The sequence below is a fragment of the Cebus imitator genome, unplaced genomic scaffold (assembly GCF_001604975.1).
Source record: "Cebus imitator isolate Cc_AM_T3 unplaced genomic scaffold, Cebus_imitator-1.0 Scaffold261, whole genome shotgun sequence".
Lineage (NCBI taxonomy): Eukaryota > Metazoa > Chordata > Mammalia > Primates > Cebidae > Cebus > Cebus imitator.
In genome coordinates, this window is record NW_016107576.1 from 2,794,001 (window position 1) to 2,811,701 (window position 17,701).

Genomic DNA, 17,701 nt, shown 5'->3' on the forward strand with positions numbered 1-17,701 from the left:
ATTTGGCCAAAAAGAATGAAAAACTATGATGCGTTTACGGATCACTAGTGCAATACCATGATGTCAATACACATGACATCATTAACAATTTGACCTAAGATTGCAAGAGAAGGAAGACTGTGGGCCAGATGCACAGTTATCTGAGAGATGGAAGTCTATGGAATTAAGACAATATGGGCAGATGTTATTATCAAAGTTCAGAATAGTCATCGTTATGTAGTGGATAGAAATTTGCTCTGGAAATTGAAGAGAGAATCCCCCCATTTTTTGCCCTGTTCTTTTAGGGATAGTAGAGGAAGATTACATCTCAATGGAAGAGACACAAGTAGAGGATGGGGGACTTTTAAGAGCTGTTGTTAGAGCCTATGCACTGAGCAGGATTTCAGCAACTTCCTAGTACTGGAAAGAAAGAGTTCAGGGTTCAACCTCACCTATGTTAGAGGGGTTTAGCTTCCAGTGAAACTCTAGAAAGGCCACAATAGGAGTAAAGATCATGTTCCCAGACTAAAGATTATGCCCTAGAACTAAGGGCAAAAGTGAAATAAATGTGCTCTGACAAAGTCTAAAACAAAGTCACCACAGAATCAAGATGATTTGTCAATAGTTTACCCCTAGAACATAACTCAGAGGAAGATAACAACCTATCTACAACATATCATCCATTATATAATTAAAAAACACTAGGCATGCCAATAAGCAGGAATTCTGTCCCCAATTGGAAAATCAAAAAATAATCCAGATTTGGAATCAGAAGACAGAGTTTATAATAACTATTATAAATATAATAAAAGATAGAAAAGATGAATATAAAAATGAAGACAGGAGGAATTTCAGGAAAGATATAGAAACTCTTAAAGAAGCAACTGGAATCTTAAAATTGAAAAACTAAATATAAGAAAAAATATTTTGTAATGAGTTAACAATAAATTGGAAGAAAGAATCAGATGATTTAAGATAGGAAAATAGAAAGCATCCAAACTGAGACATTGTTTTAAAATAAGAAATAGCAAAAATGACCTGTGAGATAATATCAAGAAGACTAACACACATATAAGTATGTCCCAGAATTAGAGAAGAGAGGAAAAAAGGCATAAAATATTAAAAGAAATATTAGCTGAAAAAAACAAAACAAATTTGATTTAAACTATCAATCCATAGATCTTAGATATTCAAGTGAATCTAAAATAGGATCTATACAGAGAAAGCACCTACACATATATCATAGGAATGGTGACTGACTACTCATCAGAAACAATTGAGGCCACAAGGCAATAACATAACATTTTAAAGTGCTCAAAGAAAATCTGTCAACATAGAATGATTTCAAGCAAAAATGTCTTTCAAAATGAAAGTAGATAAGTAAAAGCTGATTTTTGCCTGCAAGAAATACAAAAGAAATTTCTTTAGGCTGAAGAAAAATTATGTCTGATGTAAATATAGAAATATAGCACTGAAGGGTTTTTAGAAATTATAGTCCAGGTGCAGTGGCTCACACCTGTAATCCTAGCATTTTGGGAGGCCGAGGCAGGGAGATCACCTGAGGTCAGGAGTTCAAGACCAGCCTGGCCAACATGGTGAAAACCTGTCTCTACTGAAAATACAAAAATTAGCTGGGCATGGTGGCAGGGGCCTATAATCCCAGCTACTCAGGAGGCTGAGGCAGGACAATCGTTTGAACCCAGGAGGCAGAGGTTGCAGCAAGCCGAGATTGTACCACTGTACTCAAGCCTGGGCCACAGCATGAGACTCCATCTCCAAAAAAAAAAGAAATTCTAAATAGGTAGATAAGTATATATGCTGTTGGTTTGCTTTACCCGATTCCTTTAAAATACAATTAACTATAGCAGAAATAAAAACAATATATTGTGGTATTAATAACATGAAGAAGATATATGACAATAAGGGCAGAATGAACATGAATGAATGAATTATAATATTGAAGGGTACTCACATTATACATAAAGTTGTATAATATTAATTCAGAGTAGACTGTGATAAATTAAGGATGCATACTGTAACTCTTAGCACCCATTAAAAATAGAGAATGGAGGCCAGGTATGGTGGCTGTAATCCTAGCACTTTGGGAAGCTGAGGTGGGAGGACTGCTTGAGCCCAGGAATTAGAGACCAGCTAGGGCAACACAGTGAGATCCCATCATTACAAAAAATCAAAAACTTAGCCAGGTGTGGTGGCACATACCTGTAGTCCCAACTACATAGGAGGCTGAGGCAGGAGAATCACTTGAGCCTATGTTAAGCTATGTTTGTGCCACTGTACTCCAGCCTGGGTGACAGAGTGAGACCCTGTCTCAAAAATAATACTTAAACTAATAATATCTAAAATAAAAATATGCTAAACATCCTACAATGCACAGGGCAGCCCCTGTTAGCAGCGGTGAATCCACACGGGTCTGCAGCAACTCAATTCTCGCCCACTTGAAGGGAAGAATTTGACCAAGGGGCAAAGCCAGAGTAAGAGACTGGGGCAAGTTTTTGAGCAGGAGTAAGGGTTTATTAAAAAGCTTTAGAGTAGAAACGAAAAGAAGTAAAGTACACTTGGAAGAGGACCAAGTGGGCAACTTGAGAGATCCAAGTGCCCTGTTTGACCTTTGACTCAGGGTTTTATACATTGGCATGGTTCTGGGGTTTTGCATCTCTCCTCTGTTGATTTTGTCTTAGGACAGGCTGTCTACAATCACAGTGGCCTGCCAGCACTTGGGAAGGGAGCATGCGTAGTGTGTTTACGAAAGTTGTGTGCATGCTCATTTGAGGCATTTTTGTCCTTACCTGTCGAGTGTTCCTAGAGGAAGGTCAGATACCAGTTAAACTCCATCATTTTCCCTCTTAGTACACATGCTTGAGCCCACCCACCCAATTCCTGAGATCTTACTGGTAAGCTGCTGATCACCAGCTTCAGGTGTTTTCTATCCATTGGGAAACTACCTTCTCCTGGTGCTGGCTGCAACCAATTACTATTTTAGAGAGACAGTTTAACAACTGCCTGACCATCATCTGATGGCTGCCTGACATTCGTGGTGAAGGGTGAGTGGTCTGTCTCCAGTCCTACTCATGTCTGCCTAGCTACCTACTCTAACACACCCACAACAAAGAATTATTCAGCCAAAAATTTCAATAATGCTGAAGCTGAGAAACCTTGCTTTGTAAGGAGGAAGAGAAAGAGGCAAGGATATTTGATACATAAAGAAAAGAAAAAGTGGTCTTATTGAGGGGAAAAACAGGACAAGGGTGTGAACCAGATCTGAATAAAGTAGATAAGATAAGAGAGAAGAAAATATACACTTTCTCCCACACAATAATAGTGGGAGACTTTAACACTCCGCTGTCAATATTAGACAGATCAACAAGACAGAAAATTAACAAGGATATCCAGGACTTGAACACAGACCTGGACCAAGCAAACCTAATAGACATTTACAGAACTCTCCACCATTTGTATATTCTCCAAATCCACAGAATATATGTTCTTCTCAGCACCACATCACACCTACTCTAAAATTGACCACATAAGTGGAAGTAAATCACTCCTCAGTAAATGTAAAAGAATAGAAATCATAACAGTCTCTCAGGCCGCAGTACAATCAAATTAGAACTCAGAATTCAGAAACTAACTCAGAACTGCACAACTTCATGGAAATTGAACAACTGGCTCTTGAATGTTGACTGGATAAACAATGAAATGGAGGCAGAAATAAAGATATTCTTCAAAACCAATGAGAATGAAGATACAACATACCAGAATCTTTGGGACACATTTAAAGCAGTGTCTAGAGGAAAATGTATATCAATAAATGCCCACATGAGTAGCAAGGAAAGATCTAAAATTGACACTGTATCATCAAAAATGAAAGAGCTAGAGGAGCAAGATTAAAAAAATAAAAACTCAAAAACTAGCAGAAGACAAGCAATAACTAAGATCAGGGCAGAACTGAAGGAGATAGAGACACAAAAACCCTTCAAAAAATCAATAAATCCAGGAGCTGGTTTTTTGAAAAGATCAACAAAATAGACCACTAGCCAGATTAATAAAAACGAAAAGAGAGAGGAATCAAATAGATGCAATAAAAAATGATAAAGGGGATATTACCACAGATTCCACAGAAATACAAACCACCATCAGAGATTACTACAAACAACACTATGCACATAACCCAGTAAACCTGGAAGAAGCGGATAAACTCCTGGACACTTGCATCCTTCCAAGCCTAAACCAGGAAGAATTTGAAACCCTGAATAGACCAATAACAAGGGCTGAAGTTGATAGCCTATCAATCAAAATTAATAGGCTACCAACCCAAAATAATAGACTACCAACCAAAAAAATTGCCTACCAACTGAAAATAATAGCTTACCAACCAAAAAAAAAACAGCCTACCAACCAAAAAAAGTCCAGGTCCAGATGGGTTCACAGCAAATTCTACCAGATATACAAAGAGAAGCTGGTACCACTTCTTCTGAAACTATTCCAAACAATCCAAAAAGAAAGAATCTTTCCCAAATCATTTTATGAGACCAACATCATCCTGATACCAAAACCCGGCAGAGACTCAGCAAAAAAGAAAACTTCAGGCCAATATTCATGATGAATATAGATGCAAAACTTTTCAATAAAATACTGCAAACGAATTGCAACAGCACATCAAAAAGCTTATCCACCATGATCAAGTAGGCTTCATCCCAGGGATGCAAGGCTGGTTCAACATATGCAAGTCTATAAACATAATTCACCACATGCACAGAACCAAAGACAAAAACCACATGATTATCTCAATAGATGCAGAGAAGGCCTTTGACAAAATTCAACAGCCCTTTATGCTGAAAACTCTGAATGAACTATATATCGATGGAACGTATCTCAAAATAATAAAAGCTATTTACAACAAACCAACAGCCAATATCATACTGAATGGGCAAAAACTGGAAGCATTCCCTTTTGAAAACTGGCACTAGACAAGGATGCCCTCTCTCACCACTCCTATTCAATATAGTATTGGAAGTTCTAGCCAGAGCAATCAGGCAAGAAAAAGAAATAAAGGGTATTCACTTAGGAAAGAAGGAAGTTGAATTGTCTCTATTTGCAGACGATATGATTATATGTTTAGAAGACTCCATTGTCTCAATCCAAAATCTCCTGAAACTGATAAGCAACTTCAGCAAAGTCTCAGGATACAATATCAACGTGCAGAAATCACAAGCATTCCGATACACCAATAACAGACTTAAAGAGAGCCAAATCAAGAATGAACTGCCATTCACAATTGCCACAAAGAGAATAAAATACCTAGGAATACAACTAACAAAGGATATAAAGGACCTCTTCAAGGAGAACTACAAACGACTGCTCAACAAAATAAGAGAGGACACAAACACATGGAGAAACATTCCATGCTCATGGTTAGGATGAATCAATATCATGAAAATGGCCATACTGCCCAAAGTAATTTACAGATTCAATGCTATCCCCATAAAGCTATCGATGACCTTCTTCAAAGAACTGGGAAAAACTACCTTAAACTTCATATGGAACCAAAAAGAGCCTGCAGAGCCAAGTCCATTCTAAACAAAAAGAACAAAGCTGGAGGATCGCACTACCTGATTTCAAACTATACTACAAGGCTACAGTAATCAAAACAGCATGGTACTGGTACCAAAACAGAGATATAGACCAATGGACAAGAACAGAGGCTCAGAAATAACGCACACATCTACAACCACCTAATCTTTGACAAACCTGACAAAAACAAGCAATGGGGAAAGGATTCCCTGTTCAATAAATGGTGTTGGGAAAACTGGCTAGCCATTTGCAGAAAGCAGAAACTGGACCCCTTCCTGACACCTTACACTAAAATTAACTCCAGATGGATTAAAGACTTAAACATAAGACCTAAGACCATAAAAATCGTAGAAGAAAACCTAGGCAAAACCACTCAGGACATAGGCATAGGCAAGGACTTCATGACTAAAACACCAAAAGCATTAGCAACAAAAGCCAAAACAGACAAATGGGATCTAATTAAGCTCCAGAGCTTCTGCACAGTAAAAGAAACAATCATTAGAGTGAACTGGCAACCAACAGAATGGGAAAAAATTTTGCAATGTACCCATCTGACAAAGGACTTATATCCAGAATCTACAAAGAACTAAAACAGATTTACAAGAAAAAAACAAGGAAACCCATTCAAAAGTGGATGAAGGATATGAACAGACACTTTTCAAAAGAAGACATATATGAGGACAATAATCATATGAAAAAATGCTCATCATCACTGGTCATTAGAGAAATGCAAATCAAAACTACATTGAGATACCATCTCACACGAGTAAGAATGGAGACAACAGATGCTGGAGAGGATATGGAGAAATAGGAACACTTTTACATTGTTGGTGGGAGTGTAAATTAGTTCAACCATTGTGGAAGACAGCGTGATGATTCCTCAAGAGCCTAGAAATAGAAATTTCATTTGACCCAGCAATCCCATAACTGGGTATATATCCAAAGGATTATAAATTGTTCTATTATAAAGACATATACACATGTATGTTCACTGCAGCACTGTTTACAATAGCAAAGACTTGGAACCAACCCAAATGCCCATCAATGATAGACTGGACAGGGAAAATGTGGCACATATACACCATGGAATACTATGCAACCATAAAAAAACGATGAGTTCATGTCCTTTGTAGGAACATGGATGAACCTGGAATCCATCATTCTCAGCAAACTGACACAAGAACAGAAAATCAAACACCCCATTTTCTCACTCATAGGCAGGTGTTGAACAATAAGAACACATGGATACAGGGAGGGGAGAGTCACACACTGAGGTCTGTTGGGGGGGACTAGGGGAGGGACAGCGGGGGGGTAGGGAGTTGCAGAGGGATAACATGGGGAGTAATGCCAGATATAGGTGATGGGGATGGAGGCAGCAAACCACATTGCCATGTATGTACCTATGCAACAATCCTGCATCTTCTTCACATGCACCGCAGAAACTGAAGTGCAATAAAATATACATATTTTTAAAAATCTGCAAATGCAAAATACAGGGAAACAGGAAGTAGAGGAAGAGGAAACTCAGATGAGTAACTGGCTCTGAAAGAAAGAAAAATCTGATTTATTGTGTTAGTATGCATTATAGGAAGTTTAATGCACAGATCTGGCACAAAAAAGAGAGATGAAATAAGATAAGAAAGGGACACATCCCAGAGTACACTGTGATAGAGAACCACTCAAAGACATAAACACACAGGCATGGAGGTGATTAGAGCTTGTTCCCAAAGATCAAAAGCCATGCCTTTGTCCAAAAATCCCTTGCCCTTCGAATGAGTAGCTTTTTTCAGGAAGATGGTTCCTGAAATGGGTGGAGAGTGACCCAGATGGTGGCCAGTGTTATCTCCCAGTCCCTCTCAGCTACAAGCTGCTGGGTCTTATCAAAAAGCTGCTTTCTGACAACAGCTGCCTCAAGGACCCAGGAAGGAGGAAGCTATCCAGTACAGTGGGCAATTACTTTCTATTTCCCTGGCTCTGCATAGCAAAAGCAATATAAGTGAACAAACATCTAAAAGGAGTATTTTTAAATTGGCATGATCTTACTTCACACCAACATAGGAAAGAAGCAAGAAAATGAAGAAGGTAAAAGGTAAAGAGCATAAAACTGAGACGGAGTGGAGGACCCTTTTTAGCGACCTGCAGGGAAACTACCCCCAAGCATGGAAATAAAGAAAAACCTTGAGTTCCTTCAAAAGAAATTCCAGGTACCTAGCTAGCCTGAGAAATAAATGAGCAACTTGATAAGCAAGAAGGTAATAGTAGCATAAAACCATATCCAAGGAAGTTAGACGTTTGATTCCTTAGAGAAACTAAAGATAACATTAAGGTATGTCCCTGAGTTGTTTTTCAGAAACCCCCACCAAATGGATCTGCTAGGATGTAGACCTCAGATAAAGAACTGAGGACTGGACTCTCAGCAGTGTTTTTTGTTCTAAATTTCTTCCTGAGGGGCTTGGAGGAAGTCACGCCCATGAGCCAGGCATAATACTTCTTTGTGCCAACCTCAAATTTTTAAACAAAGTTTCTCTTCCTTAACCAGTTGCAAAGCAGAAAATCTTTGAATCCACCTATGACCTGTAAGTCCCGCCTCAATATATCCTGCTGTTTTAGGGCAAACCAATATCTAACCTCCATGTATTTACTTATAATCTTGCCTGTAACATCTGCTTTTCTGAAATTTACCCCTGCCTTTAAAACCCTTACTTGTAAGCCATCGGAGAGGTTGGGTCTTAAGCATGAGTTGCCCAATTCTCCTTGCTTAGCACCCTGCAAATAAATACCCTCCTTTCTCCCACTACAAAACCTCAGCATGGATGTTTGGCTTTACTGTGCCAGGCAAGCAGACCCCAATTTGGCTCAGAAAACAAAACCAAAAATGGGAGGGTAAAGAAAAAGAAAAAATAGAAATTAATAGTAAGAAAGAGAGTGCTCCCCAACATTTACAACTATAGCATGAACTATCATGGTGCAGTCAAGCAGCTTCTCTACTGTGTCACTGAAAACCACAATCTGCCCAAAGATGCTGAAGGGTTTCACCACACTTTGAATAGTGACATTTCTTTACTCTAGAAGTTTACAGTCTGCTTGAGCTGAAAATTGGCTCTCCTGACAGAACCGTTATTCCATTATTAAAGATACATGTGTGTTTCTCCGAAGGAAACAATCATGTATTCCAGTTCAGATGGCACATTTCTATTGGAAGTGAATGGCTGTAGGCAGTGCGGTGCAGCTGCTAAGAAAACAAACCAAAAAAACAGCAATTAAGATGACCTAATACTTTATGGAAATAAAGAGTGAGATAACATTTCAACCATTCACTTCCTGATTTTTGAAATTAGTATTTGTTATTTAACAAATGAATGGTCTTGCATTTTTTAGTTTTTAATCTTCAAGAAATGCTTAATAAATTCAAATATTTCTTGAAGATTAAAAAACTTAAAAACATAAGACCATTCAATTGTTTTATCAAAAATAAAGAGAGTAGAAAAGCCAAGACTACCCTTCTTATGTTAGGATTTCAAAGTGATAGTCTTTATTCCAATATTTTTATTTTTATAATTTATTTCAACTATAAAAGTAATAAATTCTATTATAAAATGTATAGATGTTTAGGTAAGATGTGATAAATAAATGTTCAATAAATATGCTTACTTATTCCTTTACTAATAAACATTTGGGTAATTCATTTTTTTGCTATTATAATGGAGGCTTCATGGGACACACATGTACATATAATCTTGTGCACTTATAGGTTTATCCTTTGTACATGTAGTAACGTGCACCTGTGTATGCCTGTAAAGCAAATTCCTTGGAGTGGAATTGCTATGTTAAAGGTACACACCTTACTCCAAAAGCAGAAGTGAAGGCAAAAAAATTTTTTAAGGTACACACTTAAATGTTGATGAATATCGCCCTTCAAAACATTTATACCTATTTTTTCCCATTGATAATTTATGAATGCCATTTTCCTCATGGTCTTATTAACATTACTAAAGGGGATAGATGCAGAGGTGGTGCAAGAGGTATTATTAGAACTAGAAAAGACATTTTGTAATGATAATTACATAACAATCCTAAAATTGCATGGACTAAATAGCATAGCTTTACATACATATGTGTGTATATATACGCGTGTGTGTGTGTGTATACATGTGTATATATATGTATATACATTGTATTAGTCTGTTTTCACAATGCTGATAAAGACATACCTGAGACTGGGCAATTTACAAAAGAAAGAGGTTTAATTGACCTTACAGTTCTACAGGGCTGGGGAAGCCTCACAGTCATGGAGAAAGGCAAGAAGGAGCAAGTCATATCTTATGTGGATGGTAGCAGGCAAAGGGAGAGAGACCTTGTGCAGGTGAACTCCTCTTTTTAAAGCCATCGGATCTCATGAGACCTACCCCCTATCACGAGAACAGCACGAGAAAGACCTGCCCCCATGATTCGACCACGTCCCACCAGGTCCCTCTCATGACATGGGGGATTGTAGGAGTTACAATTCAAGATAAGAGTTGGGTGGGGACATAGCCAAACCATATCACATATATACACATATATATATATATACATGTAAAGCTATTTTATTGTAAACTATATATAGATGAAGCTATGTGTGTATATAAATGTGTGTATATATATGTATGTATATATATGTATATACACACATATATATATACACACACACATATTTGCCTGGGTGGCAAAGCAATACACTGTCTCAAAAAAATACATATATATATATACATACACACACACATACATATATGTGTATATATACATGTATATTATTGATTTCTAATTTAATTCTCCTGTGGTCAAAAAATATATTTGAAATTTTAAATTCTTTGAAATTTATTGAAAAGTGCTTTTCCTCAGCTTGTGATCTATTTTGGTAAAATGTTCCATGTGCATTTAAGACAAATGTGTATTTTGCTGTTGTTGAATGTGGTGTTCTATATATATCAATTAGGTTAGGTGCAGTGTATGGGCCAAGGGAAACCGTTACAGTCCCACCAGTGTACCACAATGTAGCTGTCTCTTGTTGTGAGGTATCATTCAGAATTCCTTAACTCAGGACCAAGAGTATTAAGGAGCATGGACACAAAGGGTAAGGTTGGAGTGAAAGTTTAATAAGCTAAAAAAGAAAGCTCTGTGCTGTGGAGAGGGGACCCTGGAGAGGGGCCCCAGAAGAGGATTGCCATTTTTACAGTTTGAATGCTCAGGCTTTTATAAGAAACCAGTGAGGGCTGGGTGTCTCATTTGCATAAGGCACAAATTTCTGGTAGCTCCACTCTGTCCTCCTAGTGTGCATGTGGGCCCTTAGCTTGAGTTACTCCATATTGCTTTGTTCCTCTTACTGCACATGTGTTAGGGGACAGAATTTTCCACTGTAGGCATGTCTGGGCAAGTCAGCTGTGTAGCCTTTCTTATTTGTGTGGTTGTGGGTATGTCTTAGGCAAGCCCCTCTGTGCAGTCCCTTATCTGGACCTGCAGGTTGTTCTTTTGTTTGAAAGAATTCTACAGAAGACCCACTCTAACTGACCTACCTGACCGGTTTCTTCCTTTCTCCTCTCTCAAAACATCCCCTTTGCCCTCTGAAAGTTGGCTGAAAAATCAACTCACAAAAGGCAGATTAGTTGGAGAAATGACATACAAGTTTATTTAATGTCCACATGGAAAGAATCACAGAGTGACTGAACCCTCCAACAGAGTTCAGAAGCTTGTCTAACATCCTAGCAAAACAGATTAGGAGACAGGGGAAAGAGGAATATAATATATTAGTATATATATATATATATATATAATATTTATATTAGTATATATTAATATTACAAGGGAATTACATTAGAAATCAAAAATAAATCAACTAGAGAATCCCCAAATGTCTGGAAATTAAGTAATGTATTTCCATATAACTTATAACTCATATGTTAAGAAAGAACTCACAATGAAAATTAGAAAAGAGTTTACAATCCCAACACTTTGGGATGCTGAGGCAGGCAGATCACTTGAGGCTGGGAGTTTAATAATAGCTTGGCCAACATGGCAAAACCCCATCTCTACAAAAAAATACAAAAATTAGCCAGGCGTGGTGGTGTGGGCCTGTAATCTCAGCTACTCAGGAGGTTGAGGTACAAGAATCACTTGAAACCGGGAGGCAGAGGTTGAAGTGAGAGGAGATTGTGCCACCGCACTCTGGCCCGGGTGACAAAGCAAGACACTGTCTCAAAAAAAGTAAATAAATAAAGTATATTCTGTCTTCATAGACTCTGCAACAGTTTTTATAAGACTATTTTTAGTTTCTTAAATTTCCTCCTGACCGTTGTTTTAGCTTTGTCATATAAATTTTGACATATCTTATTTTAATGATCATGTAGTTCCAAATACATTCTAACTTTCCTTTTTTTGGTTCTTTTCTTTTCTTTTTCCTTTTCTTTTCTTTTTGAGTCGAGGTCTCACTCTGTCCCCCAGTCTGGAGTATAGTGGTGTGACCTCGGCTCACTACAACATCTGCCTCCCGGTTTCAAGTGATTGCCTCATCCCTCTGAATAGCTGGAAGTACAGGTCTGTACCACCACGGCTAGCTAATTTTAGTATTATTTGTTAAGATGGGGTTTTGCCATGTTGGCCAGACAGGTCTAAAACTCCTGGCCCCAAGTGATCCGCCTGCCTTAGCCTCCCAAAGTGCTGGGATTACAGACATAAGCCACCACACCTAGCCTCAGAATAGCCTTGATTCAGACACTTGGCAAGGACATTACAGGAAAGAAAAAGTACATACCAATCTTATGAATGAAGGTGCAAAAATCCTAAGTAACATATTAGCAAATTAAAAGGATGCTACATCATGATCAACTAAGATTTACTCTAGGAATGTAAGAGTGATTTAACATTGAAGAATCAATCACTGTAACTCATCACATTATCAGAACACAGAAGAAAAATTATATGCTCATCTTAATAGATGTATAAAGAGCATTTGATAAGATTCAACACCTAGTCATGATTTAACAACAACAAAACAACACCTCTCAGAAAACTAGAAATAGAAAAATACTTTTTTTTTTTTTTTTTTTTTTTTAAGACAGGGTCTCAGGGTCTCACTCTGTTCAAAGTGAGAGTGACAGACAGGATTGCAGCAGTGCAAGGTCTCTCCTGAGCTTAAGCAATCCTCCCACCTCAGCCTCCCAAGTAACTGGGACTACAGGCACATGGCACCACAACTGGCTAATTTTTGGTAATTTTTGTAGAGATGGGGTTTCACTGTGTTGCCCAGTCTGGTCTCAAACTCAAGGAATCCTCCTGTGCTGGCCTCCCAAAGTTCTGGGATTATAGGTGTCAGCTACTGCACCTGGCCCAAGAGACTTCTTAATCTGATACAGGTATCTACAAAATATCTCCAGGTAACAGCATACTTAATGGTAAAATATAGAATTATTTAGAATGTTTTTCTCCCTGAGATTGGGAACAAGAAAAAAGATATCCATTCTCTTCACTATTCAATATTGTACTAAAGGTGCTAGCTAGTCCAAGAAGAGAAAGAAACAAAACTATTTAAAAGGAAGAATCAATGTTATGATTCATAGATGACATAATTATATACATATTAAATCCAAAATAATCTATAAATATGAGAAATAAGTGAATTAAATAAGTTCACTAAATTTAAGGTCCATACATAAAAATTTATTATATTTTTAAATACCAAAAATAAACAATTGGAAAATGAAATTTTTATTAAAATGCCATTTACAATGGCACTGAGAAAAACCCCTAAGAATAAATCTAATGAAAGATGCACAAGATGTCTATCCTGAAAACTATAAAACCCAGTTGAGACAAATTAAATGAAACTTAAAATGAAGAGACATACCATCTCCATGTGTTGAAATACTCAATACCATAAAGATGTCAATTTTTCCAAACTCGATCTATAAATTTAATGCACTCCTATAAAACTCAGGTTTTTCATATGTGAAATTGAGAAGCTGCTTCTAAATTTTATATTGAAATGCACCTGACATAGCCAAAATAATCTTGAATAAAAACAAATCTGGACTATTTATACTACCAGATAATCAAGGTAAGGATAGTCATACAAACCAATGGAACAAGGAACAGAATAGAGAGTTCAGAAGCAGACCTGCACATCTGTAGTCAGCTGATGCACAACCAAAGCACAACTGTAATTCAGTAGGGGAAATTATGGTCTTTTCAATAAATGCAATGGGCATATTGGCTATCACAGGGGAAAACAAAACAAAACAAAAACCTTGAACCTTTCCTCATACCATACACAAAAAATATTCTGAGATAGATCAATATACCTAAATGTTAAAGGTAAAGAAGTAAGGCTTCTAGAATCATATATTGTATAATATCATCATGAATTTGGGAAAGCTGTCTTAAATATGACATGAAAACATTACCCATAAAATATTACATTGGATTGTACTAAAATTAAAAACCTCTATTCATTTAATGATGCTATTAAAGCAAGCCACAAATTAGAAGAAGATATTTTCAATATATCTTTCAATACAAAAGGCTTAGTATCCAGAACACATAAAGAACTCCTATAAATCAAATAAGAAAAAGACAGCTTAATAAAAATTGTACAAAAAAAAAAACTTGAAGAGACACTTCGCAAAAGACCAATATATATAAAAAGGTGCTTAACAACATTAGTCATTAGGGAAAATACAAATAAAAACCGCAGAACAATATGACTACACTCCCAAAAAAATGAATACAATTAGAAAGACTTGACAGTACAATGTACTGGTGGAAATGTGGAATAACTTGTACAACCACTTGAAAAATATTTGGGATACCAACATAAGCTAGTATCAAAAAAAAAAAACTTTATGCAAACACTTGTAAAAGATGCTAAGGGGTCGGGGGCATGGTGATAAGTACAAGGACCACTGCAACGAAGTTTTGTAGTGGGAGAGAAAGAGTGCATTAACTCCAACTCCAATAAGGACAAGTGAGAATTTACAACCAAGGAGAAGAGTGGAGTCAGTGGATGAAAAATGCCTAAGAGGAAATATTAAGGATAAGGAATGTCTGGCTAAACTAACTTGATACGGTTATTGGTGAAGGCAGGCCATGATGGAAAGATATTGAGAATGATCAGATACCAAAGGTGGGGATTTTCCCTAAACTGACTTAGCAGGACTCTTGCTCAAACAGAATTCTGCAAGACAGAGAGAGAAATCCACGTCAGACCTAGTCAGAGAGGATCCTGATTAAAGTTTTGATCAAAGTTTTGATTAAAGTTTGATCACTAGACAGATGTATACCCTGTCACCCAGCAATGCCACTCTTTGTATATACACAACTGAAATCAATGCTTACATCTATGGCAGCTTCATTCGTAATAGCCCCAAACTGGAAATAATCCAAATGTTCATCAAAAGCAGTTGGTATAGCAGTGTATTTTTACAACAGAATGCAATGGAAAAAGAACATATTACTGCTACATTCAACAACATGGCTGAATCTTTAATACAAAATTATGTCACAGTAGCCAAATGAAACAGTACATATGACATATTTCTGTTTATATGAAGTTCAAAAACAGCCAAAATTAACCTACGTGGCAATAGAAGTCAGAATAGTGATTATCTTTCAGGGGGATTGACTGGGAGGGAATGCAAAGGAAGCTTCTAGAATGCTGGAAATACTCTTCGGTGAAAGGTTGTCCCTTGGGGTGCTAATTCCCTGCTCCTCTGGTTTGTGTTATTTGGCCCATTTGGGCTTCCTCTGACAAAGCCAGATTCCAGATGCCATGGTACAGTGCTTTATCTGAGCCAAAGCCTCAGCACATCCGTTCAAGCCAGACTTGGGCATGGGAGAGAATGGGGGAGCTGCCCACCCAGTCGCATAGTGAAGGCCATGCTGAACTTTGCCCGCTTCCTGGGGAAAGCTAAGAAGATACACTGGTATTAGGATATGTGTGAATTTTAGCAGCAGCCAGGAATCTCCATTGAGCAAGCAGCCAAGACCCAGCTTGCAGGGAATGCCAAGCAAATTTGGAGGCCATTTAAACTGAGTCTATCACACCAGATGACCCCTGTCATAGGGAAATGCAGCAGCTACAGCCAACAAGAGCAGGACAACCAAAGGCCCCACTCAGGGATGAAGGGTGGGATTACCCCAATAAGAGAACAAACAATACAGATCAGCCGAAATGTTCAGTAAAAGTGAGGGAAATAGGTGATAAAGGAGGGAGATTATAAATCCCTTGAGACCAGCTATAGCATCAGGCATTGTAATTTATTTCAATAACACTCTTACCTTATGCATTTGAGCTGATTGCAGTTGGCCACCACTTTGAAGGAGATTCTGCAAATGATTAAACTTGTACCTTTACTCAGGGAAAAAGTGAGACAGCTTGTGCTCACACACACAAAAAATGCAAATCCTATATTATAATATTGGAGCTAGATATGATGAAAGTACAAGAGTGAATCTGAGCAGCTCAAAGAGTGAACTGTATCAGACTCTTCTTACTGAACCTCTTCGTATTTGCTTGGCTCCGTTTGTCTACTGGACACTCAGTCATTTGCTCCACCTCAGTCACTAGCCACTCCTTGCAGGTCCAAGTGGTTCCACTGCCTGAGGTCAAGCTGGCATCTCTTATAACCCCCTGGGTCCTCACATACCACAAGGCATGGGGGTCTCTCTTTCCAAGCAACTGCTAGAAGGGCTGGATGACACAGCCAGGAAGTCTAGGGGAGTTGACCACCTGTAGAAGATGAGAAGAAGCCAAATGCTTTAACTTCTTCTCTCCAAAGGGCTGCTCCAAGGTTTCTTTGCATGGCCACTTAGAAGCTATCCCACACAGTAAGGCAGGAGCACCTGTGGGCTGGCCTGCTGGGTCTCTTCATTGCATGGCAGTTGCTGGCTTAGTAATGTTCCTCCTTTAATTGCTTCCCAGTCTTTCTTGACCAGTTTCCCCATTTCCTCATTCTCACTGCTCTGGCATTAAACTCTCAAACTCTTAGCACATATGCGTGCCTTAGTCTCTGTTTTTCAGGGAACCCAGACAAAGATACATACATTTGAGGTCTGGGATATCTTGGAATCTAAATTTTTAAATTTTGTATGAATAATAAATGTATACATATTTTGATATAAAAGCATCTTTTGGATCATCTGGAAAACCACATTATAGTTGAGTATTTCCACCCTATTTTAGTATTTCACTTTTAGTTGCTTAAGATTATGCTAGAAAAAGGAATTATTTAATTTTTATGAAAAGGCACAGACAAGATGAAATTGATGCTTACCACCATCTGAAGACCAAATAAAGTTACGGATGAAGAGATATTTCAAGTATTTGAATAAAAGAAAATGGTGGGCCAATTTGAGGTTTTACCTGAGGTTTGGCAAATTTAAAGAATATATATAGCAGATGACAGTCCATAATTCATGTTCCAAGGAACATTTGGTTTCAGCAAAATAATTTAATGTTGTTAATTGGAATTGTATTGATTGGTAGGAGCTATGGAATAGAGAAAGCAGAGGTCTGATGAGGAAAATTGAGGGAGTGTGCTTTGCAAAGTAAGATACACATTTTATCTTTTCTCTCCATTAGAAAATATTCAATAATATCTACATCAGTTGCTAATGCTTTTAGTGCAAATGGATGTGAAATATAATTGAATGTTTTATTGTTTAAGGGGAGCATGAAGAGGTGTTGAGGTTATGTCAAGGAAACAAAACTACCATCACGCTAAAGACCACAGTGAGGAATAACTGGACATATGGCATACAAGATGTTTACTGAATATGTGGAACAGTCTGAATTTTCCTGGGAAGGAGGGGATAAGGGTGGTTTTGGGTGGGTTGGTGTCAATGGCTGGGTAAACATTTGTAAGAAGTAAACAAACTTTTCAATGGCCAAGCTGCTTGTCACCTGTGAGTGCTCCTAAGGAACCGGATGTGGGCTCCCCCACCCTTACCCCAGCATCCGGCACAGCTGAAGGCAAGGCCAACACTCCTTTCAAATTGAAATATTTATATGTACACAGTCTGAGGCTAAGATATTATCATTCTCCTATTGAAGACAAAAGCAATAGTAAAACACATTTAGGTCAAAGGGTTAAAGACCTGT